Consider the following 23,352-nt stretch of genomic DNA (forward strand, 5'->3'; position numbering starts at 1 on the left):
GGAAATTTCCATTTTCTTTGGACAAATGTGCACCATGACGAAACTCCATCTGCCTTAACGAATATTTTTGGATGATAAGACAAGGAAATTGATTTCAGTAGGAAATTCAACATCTATAAAAGTTGGACATGGACAAGTGAAAAATTCAATGGCCAAAGTTGGATTTCAAAAGGCTCATTACAAACCTATCAAAAGCTATCAAGAGCTAGCCTAGATATTGATAATGTGACCATATATATGAACAATGAGAATAACTCTATAATAATGTATAATATTTAAATCAAGGTTGTAGTTTTATAAAAAAATACTCTTTCAATATGAAAGCTAAAAGAATGGGGAGATTTTGATTAGAAGCATTAAAAATCATCTTTTACTTTTTCCACAATAGATAATGATCATAAAAATGTCACTTTCCAACTCATTTTGACATTGTAAGACAAGATGTATGTCATGTTTACTAATATAAAAGTGAAAAAAACATTTATGTATAGTGTAGACATAGCCACAAAAATGAGCTTTTGTTTAGGAGACTAGTGTGCTAGCTTTTGATCTTTAGGGTAGTAGCAATGAACAAGAAGGTTGAATGTTGCAATTGAAGTTGCATGAGACATATTAATGGGGAAGACCAATGTACCAGTAAAGGTGCAACCAGTAGTTCAAAGTGAAAGTAAGATGTACCGGAGCCCGGAGTCCTAAATAAACTGATGACTAGCACATTATCAGTGCGTAGATGAGGTAGGGACTAAATTTTATTTATCATTATCAAAAATATATTCTCAATGATACTGAAGTGGAATAGTCAATAAGGTGATTAAAGGTACAAAAGAGAAGATAAATTGTGGATGGTTTTGTGATATACATTAGACGAGTATAGGGTACACATTCAAAGTGTTTATGGATAGGATTATCTTGCTTATTATAAGAGACACAAGTGAAGTGCTACGTGTCTATAAGAAAAGAGTGTGGGCATCCTATACTACTGCACAAGGAACTCTAAACCATTTGCTATGTAGTAAAAGGAATCAAAACTAGCAAATTCCTCCTATTTTCTAGTTATAACTAGCAAAACTATTGTCAAAAAATTTTACTATATAAAACTCAAAAGAATCATATATATAACTAGTAAATCTATCCCTTTTCCTATATAGTTAATTTTTTTTGTATAGTAAAATACAATTTTCTATATAATTAAATTTTTAAATATAATAAAATGTAATCTTCATGATAAATAGACCTATTTGATGTACAATGAACCTTTCTAAATTGTATGTATATTAATTTTCTATATAAAAACTAGCTAGATTTAGGAAAACTATAATAAATTAATCACTTCTCAACATAAGTTTATTCTCTAAAAGCAATTGTTGCAAGTGGTAAATTGGTTTTTCGTATACTTTCTGTCTTCTTTGTAATAGCCATATTTTTAGACCAAAGTAAATTATAATTCGTGAATTCTGCAAATGTAAAGTCTAAGCCTTGCTCGAGACATATGGAGATTGAGAGGTAGAAGAGGGTCTTAAGATTGGCAAGGTAGATAGGATAGGAAATGCCTAGATGTAAGGTAGAATTAGAAATTATTGCTCACTTGTTCATTCACTATAAGTATAACAAGGGAATCCACCAATTCATATAGGACATTATCAAAGCCTTCCCCCTAAAAGCATTCACATGGAAGGAAATCCTTCTTGATGAATCCAATGGGCTACCTATGGTATTTTGGACCTTCATAAGGACCCACTACCTATGGGCCATATGGTGTTAGTGCAACGACTCAATCTTTAAAGGCAATTTCAAATCTTCCTCATTGGCTCAAAAATAGATTTTTTTTTTGCAAGTCTCAACCATGCACTATGGCACTCATAATCCAAATTGAGGACCACGTGCAATAGAACAAGCGAAACATACAACCCCAGTTCAGAGGACACCGATGAAGAAGCTACTCGGATCAAAGTTGAGGAGCCCAATTGAGTTCTTGCCACCATTCGCGATGCAGTTTTCTGCTCCTAGTTTATGTGTGCATTTAATGCTAATTGGCCCCACTCTAGCCCAAAAGCGCTCTCCTTACTACTTCCTTAGAAACCCAAAATTCTATAATGTATCCCATAAAAGCTATATATGCATCAGTCCACCTTTGAGTCTACTTGAATAGAAATATTCCCTCTTTGATGATAACCTGGCTCATCCTTATAGCCAGCTTTTAGATCCCATAAGCTTGCACATATTACTTTGTATCTTATTTAAACACAACCTTAATGCATTTCTCAAACGAAAAAGACATATGGGGATTGAAAATAGTGTAGGAGAGAGAACATGCATACTAAATACACATCTATGTAAGGATCAAAAGAATATTTGGGTCATTTTATGGCAAACCACGATTTAAGATTATGATTGGTTTTACTTTGTGCAATAGATACCCTCATGAGCATAATAATTTGATTATATTGTTAGCCATCATCTCTGGTGCGCAGATCGGTCACAGTATGCTCACGTAGTGAATCTCGGAAGGTCCCCACGAACAATGAACTCTACCTTTTTGCACAAAAAACAATGTAAAGCATGAACGACAAGAAGCAAGAGACCATTTGGGTTCAATCTCCCCCCATGCCTTGTGTGAGCGCTTCACAAGACATGTATTTTATGTATATTTCCATCTTCATACTCAATAATAGCCCAATTTACAAAAATATGACAAGCTTTTAGCTTTTGAGTTTGCTTTCTATAGAAATCGGAAATAAAGCTAATGGACGGTGCCCATGGAGTCTGGCACGCCCAACACAATGTCCCAAATAGAAATAACATATCCGTGCGCATAGACACATACAAAATAATAATCAATAATCAATGTCTCGATAGACATAACAAAATATAGGCATGGCGCCTATCAAAATATAATCCAAAGGTCGAATACTCGCTAGACTCCAATGCTTTCCTCCGCCACTGCTGCTATCTCTACACATCAACTGAAGCATTCACAATCGTTAGTAAAATAATACAATTAAACCGACAAAAGTGAATACCTAGCAGTCTTCAGCTACATAAATAAATCAACTGGTTAGAAATAAATCCTAACCTTAATTTATTACGAGTGCGCACTCTAAACTCATAAATGTTTATTAATTTAATATGCATTTTGCGGAATCACCCATGTACACACTAAATTAATGAAACACCCGAAAAGGACAGGCGTCCCCATCAACTTCTCGCACAAAGAATCCACTTTGTGTATGAGCCCCGGTCATCTAAGTTTATGGAATCCACCGTAAAACCTCACGGAATCCATCGTGGCACGGAATCCACCGTGGAATATGCCTCCTGGCATCATACCCCCGGGGTGGGATAGCAATTGACCTCAATTGCTATTAGCTCAATGTGGACCTAACAGAGTGGGGTGCTCTGATACCACTGGTGCGCAGATCGGTCGCAGTATGCTCACGTAGTGAATCCCAGAAGGTCCCCAAGAACAATGAACTCTACCTTTTTGCACAAAAAACAATGTAAAAGCATGAACGACAAGAAGCAAGAGACCAATTGGGTTCAATCTCCCCCCATGCCTTGTGTGAGCGCTTCACAAGACATGTATTTTATGTATATTTCCATCTTCATACTCAATAGTAGCCCAATTTACAAAAATATGACAAGCTTTTAGCTTTTGAGTTTGCTTTCTACAAAAATAGGAAATAAAGCTAATGGACGGTGCCCATGGAGTCTGGCATGCCCAACACAATGTCCCAAATAGAAATAACATATCCGTGCGCATAGACGCATACAAAATAATAATCAATAATCAATGTCTCGATAGACATAACAAAATATAGGCGTGGCGCCTATCAAAATATAATCCAAAGGTCGAATACTCGCTAGACTCCAATGCTTTCCTCCGCCACTGCTGCTATCTCTACACATCAACTGAAGCATTCACAATCGTTAGTAAAATAATACAATTAAACCGACAAAAGTGAATACCTAGCAGTCTTCAGCTACATAAATAAATCAACTGGTTAGAAATAAATCCTAACCTTAATTTATTACGAGTGCGCACTCTAAACTCATAAACGTTTATTAATTTAATATGCATTTTGCGGAATCACCCGCTATGGAATCACCCATGTACACACTAAATTGATGAAACGCCCGAAAAGGATAGGCGTCCCCATCAACTTCTTGCACAAAGAATCCACTTTGTGTATGAGCCGCGGTCATCTAAGTTTACGGAATCCACCGTAAAACCTCGCGGAATCCAGCGTGGCACGGAATCCACCGTGGAATATGCCTCCTGGCATCATTCTCACAATGCGCCATTGCCAATATGTATATAGCATGACTTTATTGGATAGATGTGTCCTGATGAATTGCAAATATTTTATGTGATAGGTGGTTTGATATGCAATTAATATTTTTGAAAATAAAACAACTGAACATTATCTCCTGCACATGGAAAGCATTCTAATATATAATCTAATAAAAAAAGTACTAGTGTTTCATTAGCTATTGTTTCCTTAACGTTTAATGTGAAGTTTAGATCGTGGATCTTAGTGTTCTCTAAACTTACATTGCAAGGTTTAAAGGCTCAAGTGGTTTAAAATATTTTATACCAAGTTTAGGTTGTAGATCTTAACATTTCTTGAACTTACATTCATGGGTTCAAAAGGCATATAAAATTTAAATTCGTTATTATCAAGTTTAGGAAAAGATCATAAGATTTTATGTTCTTATTACTAAGTTTGGAAATGTATTACTGATATCATTTCCAAAAGTCACAAGGGTCCATCTCTAACTATACATTAGTGGTTACACATATTAAACCTACAAAATAAAAAGTAAAGATAAAATCAAGGGGAGTAGAACCCCAAACACAATTTGAGGAGTCTACCTCCACAATTCAAAAAGAATATTATTTGTATAGAGAGAGGCATCATTGCCTCTAAAAGGAAATCATGCCTCTCTCTCTCTCTCTCTCTCTCTCTCTCTCTCTCTCTCTCTCTCTCATGCATATTGCCAAATAAGAGCATATGACTATAATTCCACATATACACATGTATAGCTCCCACATGCACACGAAACTATGTCCCTAACAAAATTCAAAACTTATAAACAAAAAGTAAGTGGATTTACAAATCAAAATAAAAGGTCAACTCTACTTTTACATCATCTAATGACCTTTGATAATCCCATGACTAGTACAGACAAACCTAATTATCTCTTAAAGTTGAATAATCAATATCAACAAAATTTTGTTTATTGAGCCAAAGATGTAGACTACTATAGAGATATAGTCTATATTACAAAGATCTTTTTGGGATAACAATTAGGATTATTTTCAAGAGCCATTGTTTGTAATAATATACCAACAATGAGTCATTGGGTTACTTGTTGAACTTTAAAGGTGCCAATGTCAACAGCATATGCCAAGGCATGCGTTTATCAAGAGAGCTTGCATGAGTTTGGGTTGGGCTACGCATGCTAGTGAGTTAGAGGCACTCTTTTATACTTGCTCTTATCTATCCTAAGCCTTGCTTTAGTTATCCACAAGTAAGAGAAAATGGTATTGCAAATCCAATACCATGACCTTTGGTCTTAGTTAGAACAAAAAGCCTTCCATGTCTTGCACTATTGGTGTGTATATGAGAGAGAGAGAGAGAGAGAGAGAGAACTTTGCTCCTCCAAATTGCATGTCCTTACATCTTAATGAGTAGGTGATGCTGAGGCAAGAATGTCAAGTATGAACCATGGCCATTTTTAGAGAGAGAGAGAGAGAGAGAGAGAGGGGGGGGGGAGGGAGGGAGGGAGGGAGGAAGAGGATATGGTGATAGAAATGATCATTTGTACTAGGATAAGGATGGGTTGAGGAAGGACTTGAATAACATATTTGTCATATATTACCAATGAGAGGCTAAGTGTATTCAACTGATGAAGCCAAAAAAATTGTAGCTGTACTACCACAATAGATAGATCACTGTCACAATAGATAGAGAGTGAAGAGTTCAATATTGTCCTTGTTGGAAAACCTTTTGATAGAAGGGAAAGTGCACAATCATCATTGATGGGATCATTTCAATATTTCTAATAAGGAACCCCAAATTAATCTAATAGGATGAGGCTTGCATGACTCCTCATCATTGATTTGAAGCATTTCTGTAGATTGGAATATTAAAGGATATAATGCAAATTGATCAAGTATGTGCACAGAAAGTGTTACTGGTGGGCAGAAAAAAATCACCAAGTTTGGTCAATTATCACTAAAGATGTTGGCACAGATATTAATGATATCCTCTTCATAAGTCACAAGAGTTCATTTGTAACTATACATTAGTAGTTACACATATGAAGCTTAAAAAAGTAAAAGTAAAAATAAAGTCAAGAGGAGCTGAACCCCAAAAACAATTTGTGTCTATCAAGGAGTCTACTTGCACAATTCAAAAAGAATATTTATATAGAGAGAGGCATAATTGCCTCTAAGGCAATCACGCCTCTCTCTCTCTCTCTCTCTCTCTCTCTCTCTCTCTCTCTCTCTCTCTCTCTCTCTCTCTCTCTCTCTCTCTCTCTCTCTCTAGCGACAGTGTCATCAAGCATATTTCTAGGAGCCCCGTACCAAGGGGTGGCTCTTTGATACTCTAGTCACTCCAGCACTGATGTATGGAGCAGCTATATGGGGGCCAGGCCTTGCCGATTATGTATGGACATGGATGGAGAGACCTCAGGTGATCATGATATCTAGATTGATTCGTAGCAAGGCCTCAGTCCCACATGACATTGTGCGAGCAGAGCTTGCCACACCGCCCATGCTAGTCGAGGCATTATTTCAAACAGTCTGCTTCCTACACAGATTTCAAGATATGGACAGAGATCGCATTGCATACAGAGCATATATAGCATCTCAGGAGATGGCTCGAGCGGGGGATACCACATCATGGTATGCACAGACTAGAGCTTGGTTTGACAGACATGGGCTGGACTTTGATAGACTCCCACCTCTTCTATATGATACTCAGGCTCCCACTTACACCCTCTCTCTCTCTCTGAGAGGAACAGAGTCATCAGACAGGAGATATGGCATATTTATATACAGAGGAAATGGGTCAGCCCTGCACAGGCACTGCCATTGAAGATGGCACATTATTATACACACACCTTGAGCATATCAGAGCAGGTATTCATAGAGATTCCGAGATATATACAGATCTATATGCCACATCAATTGAGAGTTCTTATTGGATAGCTCAGGGTATCATCACATCAGCTTATGATTGAGAGTGGCAGAGCCAGTGCCATCCCACGGGAGGAGAGGATATGCCCCCTTTGCAGATCAGAGGTGGAGAGTGAGGAGCATTTTGTTCTCAGATGCCCGGCATACTCAGAGTTGAGATCTAGATACACATTGAGCAGCTCACTTCAGGGATGTATGACTGATATGGATCAGAGATCATTTGGCCGTTTTCTAGGAGAGGCATGGCACATCAGAGAGCAGAGCACACAGCGGGTCCCAGTCAGAGAGGGGCCCACCCAGACGACTATTACACAGTTCTTTCAGACAGACAGAGTGAGAGCTACTGTACTAGCCTCTAGCCAGACCTCCGGGCTCACACTACAGCAGGCTGAGGATCAACGTACCTGACGCCGCATGAGGATCCGTGGGTTTCAGACCCCACAGCCACACGGACAGGAGATCCGGAGGATTTTTTATCTACATCAACAGCAGACCGAGATCCGACGACACTCGACACATTGGATCTCAGATCTCCAGTTTGCTCTTTCTCCACCGCCGATGTACCACATCCTGCATCCAAGAGGGATCTCCTGCTATTAGCGACTTCGACGACTGCTACTACATCCCAGGATAGTATATCTCCCTGCATCTGTTACATATACACATCGCACCACTTTATCACAGCCGACAGTTGTTCCCCTATCACAGCGGACATTTGTTCCCCTCTTGTAGCCATTATCTGGAGTACCAGAGCTACATGGACACATACACATACACGACACTTATCACACTCACATCATCGTATTTTCAGTTTCCAGTTTTTAGCTTTTCATTCAGCACTTTTATTTTGGATAGCTGGACCTCATCAGTTGTATCACAGTTTGTCTCGTAGGCCAGTTTTGGTCTTTAGAAGACGTTAATATAACTTTCTTTCTTTCTTTCTTTCTTTGTGTGTGTGTCTCTCTCACACTCTCTCTCCCTCATGCACATTTCTAAGTAAGAGCATATGACTTTGATTCCACACATACACATGTATAGCTCCCACATGCACAAGAAACTATGCCCTCTAACAAAATTCAAAACTTATAAACAAATTGTAAGTGGATATACAAATCAAAATAAAAGGTTGCCTATACTTTTACATAATCTAATGAACTTTCATATTCTTATCCAATTTGTGTTTTTTTAATAAAAGATCTCAAAAGCAAAACCATGAAACCATCCCATGACTAGTAGAGACAAACCTAATTATCTCTTAAGGTTGAATAATCAACATCAACAAAATTTTATTTGTTAAGCCAAAGGTGTAGACTGTTATGGAAATATTGTCTATATTACAAAGATCTATTTGGGATAACAATTTGTAATGAAGGAGACCTAGGAGAGAGAACGAGAGAAGAGAGAGACTGCAGAGAGGAGAGAGAAAGAGGAAGAAGATGAAAGAAAAAGAGAGAGAAAGAGGAGAGAAGCCATGAAAGCTAGAAGGAAGGAGAAAAGAGACTTGATTATTGATAACTGATCCCTAATTGGGTCTCTCAACACCTTATATACCCTGTCACTATAACTGGGTATTCCCATGCTAATCTGTGTCCTACCCGTCTATCCCCACTCTTTTACATTCCATCCTGACCCCGAAGGTTTTTTCCCTCAAAAACAAAAAGAGGACCTATGGCTCACAGCGAAAATAGGGGGGTTTACAGAGTACTACTCTGCTCAGCATTACAAAGGAGAATATGGGTATGGTGAAGTACAATATCATGTGGAATTGGGGCATAGAATTGTGTATATGATGTATATGACATGTGCAAGTTGATAGCATATGAGTTTGGCCTCCAATTCTTGACAATTAGGGGCTGACAAATAGTGGACAACATTTTGTCCAGAGCAGGCATGCTAGAGAAAACTGGTCATAACTTCCTATGGGCAGCTCCGATTGAGGCGTGTGACATGTCAAAGGGAAGCTCATGAAGCGTACTTTCAAGCCATATAGGTGACACTTGACTATCATTAATGCAAGGTAAAAACTGTTTTGAAATAGTATGTTGTCTGTAAGTTGTCTGCATTTCAGATTGGGGCAAATTTAGCTACTACTCAATCAAAATTGCATCCTTGAAGTAGGGAAAGAACTGCACTGGTGCTGATCAGGATAGGGCTTTTCCAAGACCATTCCGTTCCCCAGGATGAAATGGATAACTTGCATAACAAGCATCAAGAGCACAAGGGTCATCCATACAAGCATGGGTCACCATACTACCACCATGGTCAAAATGATAATTGTGATCCAATGCATTCGCTGTATCATAGAAGTAATTCATGGTGTCATCGTCAAGCACTGATGGTGGCACAAGATCCTTACTGACCCATATGGTAGCATGCATTGACTTGTCCATAAACTCATTGGGAACCACTAGGTCAAATCGGACTGGAGCAAATGAGGCTGCAATCAATACAACATTCACTGCATCAATCCCTAGGCATTTCATGTCCATAAGTTTCACATGCATGGCTATTATTGGGCATTCAAAGTTAAGGGCCTTGGGCTGATGGGGCATCTGCTCATGAGCCTCCAGCAATGAGATGCTCTCATCATGGCATCATTTTTGTGAGAAGTATCGTGTGGCTCATAAGGATACACATGTTGCTTATAGTAATAATCAAGTGGCTGATGATATCCAGCACTCCATTACTAATAATGATGTTGCTCCCCATGTACATACTCATATACATTTTCATGATGTTTTCCATGTACATAATGCTTTCTAAATGGTTGTCCATGTATGTGACCAGAATGTAGTTCATAAGAACATATATAGTCATCAAATGCATGCTGCTCAAAATATTCACACTCATCATATGCATGTTGACCATAAGTAGGCGCATGCATTTGCCTTTGCACATTGAACCCATGCCAATGGTCATGGTACTCATAATGTCCGTGAGAATGCCCAGCCTTGCTAACCAAAATGTCCATGGGTGCCATGCTGCCCATGCATTACATTTGGGCCAAACTGATTATTAAGGCCTTGCTGCCCAAAATTCCCGTGCTGCCCATGTGCACCTGCATTAGGGCCTTGCTGCCCAAAATTTCCATGCTGCCCATGCAATACATGTAAACCAAACTGAAGATTGGGTCCTTTCTGCCCAAAACTACCATGTGCATACTGCCCATGTGCTCCTTGCATACTATCCTGCCCAAAATTTGCATTTTGCCCTTACATATAGCTTCCACTACGGAGGAGTTGCTGTCCCAAGTATGGGCTCCCTTGTAGACCAAAATTGTGCATCAAACAGTAGCTTCTTCTCTGCTTCTCACACCGCAATCTGCTGCTTCTGTTGGCTCCAAAAGGGGATAAAATACCAAGACACCTAGTTAGAATTCTCTTGAATCAGTTGTTCTTCTTCTCCCAGTTTGGAGTGTTGTTTGTTGCCTGTAAACTACGATCACGCATTGCGCAATTTTTCCAATCCTTCTTTTTACATAAAATCCCCCAAAAATGGTTGAAAGCCACTTTCTTTTTTTTAAAAACATGTCATCCTATTCTAGAAGTTATCTACAACTTTTTGATATTTACAAAAAATAATATCAAAAATATCAAAAATAGGCTAGACTTGTCCAAAAATCTAGTATTTTTTAACCATCCACACTACGAACACTAACACTATTGACTAATATGGCATTGACTCTCTAGATCAATAAGAAAGCCAAATGACGATTCAATCTAGAGTTTTTCACACTGTGTCTGCATAGCAACACAATATCCACCCCCTCTTAACATGCACATCCTCTGGTGTGTGCCAAAGTCTTATGGATCTGCAGTGTCAAAAGAAGTATCCTCTACCATATCAATGTCTTCATCTTCTACCTCTTCTTCTTCCATATTCTCATGTTCATGCTCAATATTATCCAATTCCTTTAACTCATATGCTGAAGACTCCCTACATTTAGAGCACTTGATAGAACACTCCAAGTAGCATTTGATGAAAGAGAAGGGAGCATTTAGAGTGCTTGACAGAACACTACAAGTAGCAATTGATGAAAGAGAAGTGATAGAACACTCCAAGTAGCAATAGTCTTCTCTATAGGCATGATTGGTTGTTGTCTATATATTAATTCAGCAAGCATATACCCTGTAACTATACTATGAGTGGTCCTATCAACCCACAAAGAAAATAACATTCTTGGCCACTCTTTCATCCTGTCCTTGCATGACTTTGCTAATGCCTTAATGATAGGCGGATGACCCCTTTCACTTTTTCCATTTACTTCAGGATTATAGGAGGCTGAAGTTAAATCCAGCTTGATACCCAATCGTGAAAAGAAGTCACGAGTCTCATCTACATCCAATTCTCCTCTATCAATAACCACACTTTACCAGCACAATCATACATGCAAAATACTTCTTCTAATAAGAACATGCAAACTGATTGAGTAGTCTTTGTACTAAGAGTTGGAGCTTCCACTTGATTTGTCAAGTCTTCTCATGCAAGCACAAGCTATCTCATATTCCATAAATTTGTAGGCATAGTAACCAAATTAACTACCCATTTGTAATGCATAGACAATGGATAAGCCGATTGCAACCCATCCCTATGCTTTACCGTGGAATACATTTAACTGACACTACATGATTCCACATAATGCTCCACATCTTTATACATATTTTTCCACCACTACTTCTCTTTGATCTTGGCAAATGTGCCCCAAACTCCTCTATTTTCAACCCCTAATCTTTCATGAAACTCCTACATCACTTTGTTGAGAAGCCCTATCTCCCAATACACGTACTGAAGCTTCTCACTTTTTCTTTGTATGCTTCCATAAATATCCATGTTTCAAGAAAAACCCATAAGCTTTTCTTTTAATCCTTTTTGTTGGGGGTAAAAATGCCTCCGCCTAGCCGCCCATGTGTTACTACACTGACAATACCCATGCCTACATGCTGTAGGCGGTGGGCACCCATCACCGTTACTTTATTCTTTATTCTTTTAGTGATAGATGAATAAAGGGAAGGTCAGTCACACATTGTAACACACACACACACACACTCTCTCTCTCTCTCTCTCTCTCTCTCTCCATAGCTCTCCTGTGCAATATTCGATCCTTTTCACCTTTCAACTAGTATCGGAGCATGGTTGCTTGAGCAATCGAGCTTGGTCTGTGACTCCTTCAACATTCATTCGAATCCCTACACCATTTGTTCTCACTCTTGGTAGCCATATCCGACTCCTTCAAGCTCTGATCACTCCCCGACTTCCCGAGCACCTACCCGGCCCATTTGGACACCCTCAAGGAATTCCTTCAGAGGTATTGCAGCTCTATTTTATTATTTTACTTCAATCCACAGGTTTTGTGAAGCAGGGCAGCCATGTGGTCTTGCTTCTTGTGACACCTACACTCTACCAGTGACTTTTCCCTTCAAGAGGGAGCTCCTAAGGGTCCTTGACTACTCCCCCAACCTTTCCTTGACCTTGTCCAATCCTTCCATAGGCCCCAATCATTTTGGGCTAGCTTGAAGTCCTTTGTAATGGGCGAGGGAAGGAGGGATTCATCATGTCAAGTGGAGGGCTCATCCATCTCATAAGTGCTATGGGGAACGCCATGGGTACCACCAAAACCTTGTGGGCTATGCTCGGTCTCCAAGGTGGGAGGGTGGTTAGCCTCACGGGGAGGGACATGCTCCTTGGGTCGATCCGAGGGGGGTGCAATGGCAGGGATGAGGGCGCCCATGCACTCAATGAGTAAGTCCATCTTGGCCATCATCTCGGAATGACGGTGATCTTGGCAAGTTTCCATCTCCTTATGGCATTGTTCCATCTCTAGATGTCGTTCAACATGACGGGTCTCATGTTGGCATAGAGTATGGTTGAGCATAGAGAAGCGGTCCATCTTGGGGGCACCCTCTTCAAACATTTCTTCACGATCCTCTTGGGCTGAGCTAGGATCATTCATTGAGGCATGGGAGTCCCTTATTTCATGCTAGAAGTCCTCCTGGGCCTTTGCTTTACCCTTGTGGCCTGCCATCCCAAGTGCAATCCACCAGACCCCTTGTTACGGAAATGACAATATCTTGAGCTAGGAAGCTTTGATCGCCATACTTTTTGATTCAAACTAAAGCTCTTGATCCCCTCTAGAATTGCAGCCAAGGCACTTGTGGCTATGGCAGAACAACTTGTTATACCTGTTGGCCTAGCTCTTAAAGGTGATGTTGTGGGGATGAATTAGTCAAAGGCATGGGATTTGAGAGTGAATTTGAAAGAAATCTATGCAAAGGTTGAAAGTTGGATGTTAAGGTAGAAGAGAAGGCTCAGGAAACAACCCAAAGACTGTACAAAGAAGGATATAAGAGAAGATGCATTTTGTGTGACAGTTTACAACATGAAAAGCGAGACTATACAGCCTACCGTGAAGTGGAAGCAAAAAGGTTAGTCTTTTGGAAAGATGGTAAAATACATGCAACATAAACTGGTCTTCTGGAAATGGTGGCATGCAAAAGAGGTTGAAAGAGATGGCTGCAAGGACAACACTTTTTGCCATAGATGTAGCCACATATGGGTTGAGAATTGAAAGGACTGATGAAGCTCGTAAAGGAGGCATGGCTGAAGCAAAATCTCGCGTTTGGATGCAAGCATTAGATTGCATGGAAAATGCCAAAATAGCAAAGTCTAAATTGGCTCATGCAAGTCAGAGTATACGAGGGAGAATAAGATGGAGTATACCAATGGATTCATTTTCTGCCTATGCTTATTTGGTTGAGATTCATAATCAAGAAGCCCTTATGAAATAAAAGAGAAGAAGAGATAATGACACTATTGGTCCTTCCTCTTCAGGCCCATCTAAACACATAACACGAAGTAAAATGGAGGAGCAGAAAGAGGCTGAAAAAGCCATACGTGAGCATTTTATGGAGGATGCATCTCAATATAAGAAGCAAGAAGGGAAGAAAAGGAACAAGTAGCCCGGTTACAAGTTCCAATCGGATCTTGAGACTGTCACAAACCTTAAGAAGGTCTTGGAAGATCGCATACTTGGCAATAGAGTGGAATTCACACTTGGCAAAGTTCTTAGAATCACAAAGCATGAATTTCATGATGCAATCGTTGATATGCTAAAACGAAAAAGATATTTTGATGGTGAAGTTTTGCAAGCATTGATGCAGGTTGACAAAGGCATAGAAAAACAACTTCAGAGGGAATACGATGATGCATGTAATGTTGATTTGGAGCAAGTTGATGTTGAAAATGGGTTAAATGGTAGTGTAAACAGCAAGCTTGTGGCTAAATTTGTTCTTATGGGAAGTAGTAAGCACAGAGAGAAGGCTATGTATAATGGGGATGTCCATCAACAAGCACATGAAGAAGAAGATGCTCATTTCATTCCAAGTAGTCATTATTCATCAACGGATTGGGCTCGTGCTACAACATAGATAATTGTTAAAGTGGGAGAAAGAGAGATGCCTTGCATAGCTCTCTTAGATCATGGTTCTGAAATCAATGTTATGGCACACAACTTGTATGAGAATGGAGGTTGGCAGATGATTGATGTAAATCTAGGATGGCAATTGTGGGCAACAAACAATTCATCAGGGGATCTTTATGCGGCTTGTCCAAATGTACCCATGACTATTGGAGATGTTAGGGATGAATATCATTTTTTTGTGTAGGATTCATGTAGTTATCTGGTGATTTTGTGATAGCCCTATATTTTGAATCAAGGCTAGAAAAAAATTTCTAGATGATGGTTCTTTGTATGTTTGGGTTCGCAGTAAAGACAATACAAAGGGGGTACAATTTCTCATTGTTTGTGTGAATCATCCACACAATTGGGATAGGCTACGTAATAATTCCATGCCACCTAATGCACGAGAGTTTAAGGGCTTTTAGACAACACATTTGTAAGTGGAGGCTATGGTAGTGCATGTAGTAAGATAATTATGCCTCCAAGAAAGGGGAAAAATATATTCGTGTTTGGATTGCAAGAATGTACAGCACGTAGTCTTAGCAGTTTTAAGAATATTTCAGCCATGTGTAGGGCTGAAAAGAAATATATAGGATGCACTGAAAAAGAGCTAAATACATATGGTTTGATGGCTACAAATGTAGGTATTTCAAGGTTCGTTGACGTGGATATAGTGGCAAAAATTTTTGCAGCAATTAATGCTAAAAACATGGCAGAAAAAGAGGTTATTTATGTTGACACTTTAGAGATGTATGAAGTCATTCAAGAGTTTGTTGAGCATGAATGTTATGGGCTGAAAAATAGGATTGAAGCAAGAGTGGATACAAAGTACAAAATAGTTGCAAAGAAGGTTAAGCCTATGTCTTTGCCTTTACCGCCTGAAAGTGATGGGTTGACTGAAAAAGTGACTCAATAGCCTAGTTTATGGGATCCACATGTGACAGATGACTTTTGATGCTGAGAAGTGCTTAAAAATAGCCAAAAATTCCAAATTTCAGGGAAACAATAGATTTCGTCGAAGGCAACAGTGGCAATCAGTACGATTTTAAGTGGCAATGCTCGAAAGTGCTTAAAAGACCCACTAGACGACAATTGGTGAATTTTCATAATTTTTTGAGGTGTCAGATGAGACCCTGGGAGATGCCCGGCAGTGGAGGACTTCAAGATGGATGCTTAGGATTTTTCAAACTTTGCCTTTAGAGATGTATGACACTTTAGAGATGTATGAAGTCATTCAAAGGTATACATCTCTAAAGAGGAAGTCCCAAAGGGCATGCCTTTTGGGGGCTCCCTTTGGATGGATGCTTGTCCAGGAGGCATCAGATTGTTCCAAGAGGCCGAGGAGGCTGAAGGCTAAAGATCCATGCTGAAATCCATGGCTGGTTGGTAGATACACAACCCCAATTAAATATTCAAAAAACCCAAAACACGCAAAAAGGCGTTATGCTCTATTTTATGAAAGAATTTTTCTTGTTTTTTAATCGTTCATGGCCTAAATGGTGTGCTTATGGGCTAAAATTTTATTTGAATGTTCCTTGAATTATGTTTAAGGGCTGGAATCCCTGTTATGTAGAACCAGTATTGATTTACAACAATTATAAATTTTCAAAACTTGAAAAAACACTAATTTTGATGAAAATTGATAGTTTCTTTGATTTTAAATGGGAAAAAATGAGTGGACATGGGATAAAATAAGGGAAAATATTGAGTTTCAATTCCAATGATCAATCATTAGAAAAAAACCAGAAAATACATATTTTTAATCAAAAATAAATAGAAAAAATAGAGAAAATGGGTTTCTTGCGTTTTAAAAAAATGGAAAAATAAGATCTATGTATGTGAATGTCTGACAGGGTTGAATCATGAGGTTAAGCCTCATTTTGGCCCTTGTTCTTTGTGTTAAAGTGTGTATTTATTGCTTTTACATACAAAAAATGACATAAAAGAACCTCTACGCCTATGCACCGCAGCAAAATTTAAACAGTGAGGGGGAGGATGATGTTATATCATAGTTTAAGCATTGAAATAATACAAAGCCTGATTTTTCTCTTTGTGCATAACATTTAGGATGCAGTTTATTTAGAAATAATTGATCTAGCAGCACGAGGTTTGCCTTGGTGCTAGGTTCCTACAACGCATCATTGTGTATTAGCAAAAATTCATTAAAAGGGTTGTTTTTGCACGACACAGCCTGATTTTACACTATAACTGTTTGTACACAATAAGACATGCACTCTTGCATAAATCATACACATGGTATCTATTCCTAGTATGCATAGCAATTGGTTGAGTATAAATGACCCATGCTGGAGAGAGTAAGGCACCCAAGCTATAGGTCTAGAGGGTGGGTCCAAAGGGGACAAATAAATGAGGACTGGCATATTCCTCGAATGATACAATATTGGTACCAAGACCGGAATTTGTTTCATATGTGTCATATGTGTTAGCGACGCATGAAGGGGCCAATCCCCAAGGTGTAGGAGGGTCATAGTGGGGCTGCGGAAATTAGTGGAGGGGTGCCTTCTATGTTGTTCTACGTGGTGAATTACACCAAAATGTGTAGGGTCTCCCTTTGAGGAGTCTGAGAAGGTTAAGTTTAGACTATAAACACGATACAAATGCAAAATGTACGTACGATGGCAGGGAAATATGTCTTGTAGATGCTCCTAACCACAAGTCCATGGGGTTGACTTATGCATGTCAGAAGTCTAGCTACTGGTATAGCCAATGCCGACCAATTTTAGGTCCCATCAGTGGTGCATCTGTTGGGAGCTGCCGACAAGTGGTGATTCTTGAATCTAGGATTTTTAGGGACCAAATATTTGGTTTATGTCCTTTGACAAGGATCGTGAAATCGAAATACAAAAAGTAGAATGTGCTGAGAGGACTAGACGGCGGTTGGAGATTGTAAGACACTATTCTCCTCAAAGGAGTAGCCCATTACACATAAGTGGTAGTGGTTCTAGTAACATAAGTGTTACGAGTAGCTCTTCGAGTGCAAGTGGAAGTCTTAGTACTTCCCTACTTCCAATTAATCAACCACTTCAAGTGGGGTTGTGATTGCACCTACACAAACTCTTGTTGTCAATTTGCTTATAGCCATGGCACAACCCATCACAATTCCAGCAGGGACACTGGATTTACCGGCATTAGGAGCACCATTGCCCATTTTCCATGGGTTAGCAGAAGAAGATGGAGAACTCCATATTAAGGAGTTTCAAACGCTCATGTTCAACTATCGGATCCAAGATGAAGGACACCTAATGATGTTCTTCGACATGATGTTAAAAGAAAGAGCGGGAGTGTGGTATCACTGTCTAGAAGCCGGAACCATAACTAGCAGTGCCCAATTCTTCATGGCCTTCCATAGAGAGTTTGCTTCTGAGAAGGGTGGACAATGTTGGTTGTGCATCTTGAATGTAACATGCCAAGAGCCAAATGAGAATATCAAGGCCTATGCCAAGAAACTAAAGTAAGTTCTTCACAAAATTAGTACTTATATCCCCATCCCAATGGCTGCACGGTTGCAATATTTCCTACATGGATTGGATTTTAATATCCAAGTGCAGCTTAGTAGTGTCGCTTTGACTGACATTGACATTGCTATTACCCAAGCAGAAGGAGAGTAGAGTCGCGCTTGCAAGCGGCTTATGCGGCAAGGATAAATTGGAATGGTAATAATTTGGCCTTGACCAATGGGAGTCAAGGGGACCCCATGTCAAATGCAAATGGGAGAGGGAGTATCATGTCGAATTTGCCTATGTTACTAGCCCCTCCTAGTATGACTATGCCCATGGCTAGTCAGGCAACCTCACTAAATAGTGGTGGAAGCCAAACAATGAATCATAATGTTGTCCCACTAGGTCAGCCAATTCCTAATCAAGTAGTTAGGCCGATGGGATGACAGATACATGATTGGGGCTATGAATCGAGTGCCTATAATGTCCTTGGCGAAGTTAAGGACATGATGAAGCACTATACCGATATGATTTTTGAACAATACAGACAAATAGCTATGCATGTCAATTTTCTTAAGAAGTAGTAGAATTTGATAGGGAGTTGATGCTATGAAGAGGGCGCCCCCTCAAGATTCAGCTGTAAGTGGTGTGGTGGCCAACATTTCCCTAGGAATTTTCCAAATGTCAAATGCGATATTTGCGAAAAGTCTAGCCACTTAGCTGCTACCTGTTGGAGTAAGATCAGTTCTCTCCAACAAGGGAGTAAACAATCAAGTCCAGTTAACCATCATGCACAAGGGAATAATCTCCAGCAAGATGAGGGACCAAGACAAATACTACAACAAGGAAAGGCTACTGTAGAGGAGTTATCTCATGGCAGTGGAGTTAGCCTTATTGAGGCTGTACGTGTCAATGATGCTAAAACTTCTAATCTACGAGCCGTAACAAGAGGTCCAAAGATCAAAAAGGGTGACAAAGGAATTGTAAAACCTGTCAAGGGAAGCCCTAAGCAGGATGCTAGGAAAAAGCAAGTCTTGAATCCCGATATGGAAGGTGGACCTTTAAGACCTGTTGGTAGTAAAGTTGATCCCAAGAAGGATAAAGGATTGCCAAGAAAGAAGGTAAAGGCTAAAAGAGAGGCACCAAAGTCGATTGAAAGACTAAAGGAGAGAATGGTTTGGCCCAAGAAGAGAATGTTGGCTAACTACCATGACTTTGACCTAGCAAGTTCTCTTTGAGAAGTTAAACTAGACGTAATTGATTAAACTTTCTCCAGGAGTATGCAAGGAATTCCAGAAAAATTCTATGTATAGGGTATATTGTAGAACCTTTGGGCATAGGTAGAGTGAGAGAATATTGGTTCGATCATGCTGAAAAGCATTGCCCTAGGGTTCCAGCATATGTGGATGGAATATTAGTGGAGCACGCTATCATGCACACTGGATCCTCCATCAATATCATGAGTTCAGATTTGATGGAGAGGTTAGGTATAGAGATCCAAAAGGATGGCTTCACAGTTCTTAGGATAGTTGATAATAGTCTAAGAAAACTGGAAGGTTGCATCACTAAAGTCCACGTTACAGTTGCGAGCGTGGAATGCTATCTAGACTTTAGGGTGATAACGTTTGCAGGTCGTCCTAGCTATTGAGTTTTGCTAGGCAGAACATGGATTTTACGGACAGACTGTCAAGTTGATATACCCGCTAGTCTAGTGATTCTAGGTGGAGGTGCCCATCGTGTAATAGTGGATGCTTACCGTGAGTCTCCTTAGAGTGAGAGAGCTCCATTATCCTCCAGTGAACTAGAAATAGTAGATGATCCATCTAGTAGTGAGACTAATTGAGCGATGGATCTAAAGAACGGTCCACCACAGAGGATATTTATCAGATAACCTTGAATGAGTCGATAGAGCCTCAAGATCAAATAAGAGATGTGGACGTTATTGAGTTGGACCTTGGCATGCCTAATGATTTGCGGCCAATCAAATTAGGTTCCATGCTTAGTTCAGAAGAGAGAGAGGACTTTGTGTCCTTGATTTAGGAGTTCTGCCACATCTTTGCTTGGAGCTATGACAAAATTAGGGGTATTCCTCCCATTCTGGTTGTGCATACCATTCCTGTAAAGGTACCCACCCTATACGTCAGCAGAAAGTAAGGAGTATGCCTTTTGAACTAAGGGACGGGCTGTTTGAAGAGCTTTAGAAGTTGCGGAAGGTGGGTTTGATCTTCCCAGTTCAGATATTGAATGGTATTTGCCAATTGTGATTAGAAAGAAGAAGAAAAATCAAATCCGTCTTTGTGTAGAATTTAGAGAGCTCAATAAATAGTTTGTTAAAGATTACTACCTATTGCCGTTTATTCACCAAATTTTGGATCAATTGGTGAGTAGGGAAATATATTCGTTCATGGATTGCTTTGCAAGGTATAACCAAATGGCGATTGTTGAGCAAGACAAGATGAAAATGACATTTATTACTGTCTTCGGTACCTTTGCATACCATGTGATAGCATTTGGGTTATGTAATGCACCTGGTTTGTGGCAAAGAACAGCCACCAACAAGATCTTTGGTGACATCTCCCAGAGGAGTTGAAAGTATTCATTGATGACCTGAGGGCAACCATCATAAGAGAAAGGCAATTGATTATTTTGCGGAAGTGTTTTGAGCGTTGCAAACAATTTTGCATAGCTCTCAACCCGCAGAAGTGTGTCTTTGGAGTGCCTTATGGGCTGTTGTTAGGCCATGTGGTCAGTTCTGTAGGGATTGTGACTAACCCTGAAAAAATCAAGGTCATAGTCGCCATGAGTCCGTCACGTACTCCAAAGGAAGTGCCTATCTTTCTATCATCGGTAGGGTATTATTGGAGGTTTATCAATACCTTGGTAGGAAGAACGTTGCCACTAATGAACCTATTGTCCTTTAACAGTCAGTTTGCATGGACTAATGCTTGCAAAGTATCTTTTGACAATGTGAAGCAGGAGCTTGCCAAAGCACCTATTTTAAAAGTACCTAAAAGGGGCGAAATGTTCTCTATATTTTGAGTAGCAACCATGTATAGTATTAGCTGCTGCTTATCCCAAATTTGGGAGGAGAAGTAGTACCATCTGATAGCTTTTGCTAGTCGAAAGTTGCGCATATCGGAAATTAACTATACCTATATGGAGAAGTTGTGCCTTGGGATGGTATTTGGGACCAAAAAGTTTAGGCACTACATTCTTTATGAGAAGGTGGTTCTTTATAAGAAGGTGGAAGGACTTTGATTATTGTTGAATAATTTATAGCCACTTGATCATTTAGCAAAGTGATTAATCAATTTGCAGCAATTTGATTACAAGATTAAGAGCAAGCCACCAAAGCTATAGGGCATTATCGAGTGTCTTGTGGATTTCGGAGAGCCGGCTGAAGGAAGTGAAATGGAAACTTTGTTCAAGATTGATATGGCATCTATTCCCTCCTGATATGCTGCTGTAACACACTATCTTTCTACAGGAGAGTCTGGAGCTACTTTATCAAAATCGGAGAAGAGAAAAATTAAACAGCAAGCATTGAAAATTTCCTTGATCATAGGAACACTATATTGACAAGGTGTTGATGATATCTATCACCGATGTGTGATGCTTGGCGAGGTTTCATTTATACTGGAACAGTGGTATAACTCCGCTTGTGGAGGGCACTTTGCTGGGTGGTTAATGGCATAGAAGGATCTAAGAGATGGGTATTGGTGGCCGTCTATCTTTGAGGATTCATTTGACTATGTCAAGAGATGTGATACATGCCAAAGACATGACAGTAGAGAGAATAGGAAGTGTCCACTTACACCATTTATGGCTACCCTTCCATTTGAGAAGTAGGGCATCGATTTTGTGGGACCTATTACCCCGTCATGTACTACTCAGAAAAGATACATTATGGTAGCAACTGATTACAAAGTGGTTAGAAGCATGGGCAATGAGGTAGGACAATGCAAAAGAGACTATTAATTTCCTACTTGAGCAGATCATCTACCGTTTTGGTCTACCAAAAGAAATAGTATTGGACCGTGGAACCCATTTTTTGAACAAGGTGATTAAAAGCCTGATTGAAGCATGGAAAATTAAGCATAACAAGATGACCCCCTATAATCTAGAATCCAATGGACAAGTTGAAAGTACCAATAAGCAGCTTGTGGGTATCCTATCCAAAATAGTCTCCAAAAAGAAGCGAGACTAAGATACAAAATTATATGTGGCTGTATGGGCATATAATACGACGTTCAAACGAGCCACTGGCTACACCTCACTTAAATTAGTTTATAGGGAGGAGTGTGTCTTGCCCTTAGAAATTGAGTTTCCGACCATAAGATTCACAATCAATCATTCTTTGGGTGATGAAGATGCCCTATTTGAGAGGTTTACGACTATAGCCCACTTGGATGAACTTAAATTGTAGAGTCTATTGCATCAGGAGGTGGCTAAACATTGGATGAAGTGGTTGCATAATCTAAAAGCAAAGAAATATACATTTAAGAAAGGGCAGTTAGTTCTATACTATGATGCGCGTAGGAAGCTATTTCGAGGAAAGCTGGAACCTAGATGGGATAGCCCTTACAAGATAGTTAGGCTCGGTAAAAATAAGTCCACGGATTTATTAGCTGATCTACATGGAGTGGAATTTAAGAATAAGGTTAATCTTAATAAGATTAAGCCTTGATATCATCAAGGTTTTTTTTTACTTTGTCAAGGGACTAGATGTAGGACAGAGACCAAAGAGTGTTTTGCTTGTCAAGGTCCTCCTAGTAGTTTGGTTCACTTACTTTTAAACCCCTAATAAGTCGAGTTAAGCCCTATCCTTGCATATATAGGGTTCATTTTATTTAACAACCGTGAGCAATTTTAGCATTTCATATGCGCGACTTTAAGATGAATCCCTAGTAGCGCAACTGAAATTGACCATGATGCCATGCAATCTAGATGCATGTCTTTCCTAAGACGATGATGCAATGCATGGCTTTTGCTTTTGGGGATTCATTTCGACGCATACTCAAGAAAATGGTCTTGGTAAGTTGACTTATACTTGCCTTTTTCCCTTGGGTTTTACCTTAGGATATCTTAGTCCCTAACTCAAGCATTAGCTTGTCAGTCAAGGCAACAGACATGCCTTATTTGCAACCCAACCAAGGGTCTTTTAATCTCTAATTCCAACCAAGCTCAGTTAACACACATGGCAACACATGATTTTTCATTTAGACTTTCAA

This window comes from Lygodium microphyllum, chromosome 1 (assembly GCF_053477565.2).
Source record: "Lygodium microphyllum isolate KBCC chromosome 1, Lygodium_microphyllum_v1.1.10, whole genome shotgun sequence".
Classification (NCBI taxonomy): domain Eukaryota; kingdom Viridiplantae; phylum Streptophyta; class Polypodiopsida; order Schizaeales; family Lygodiaceae; genus Lygodium; species Lygodium microphyllum.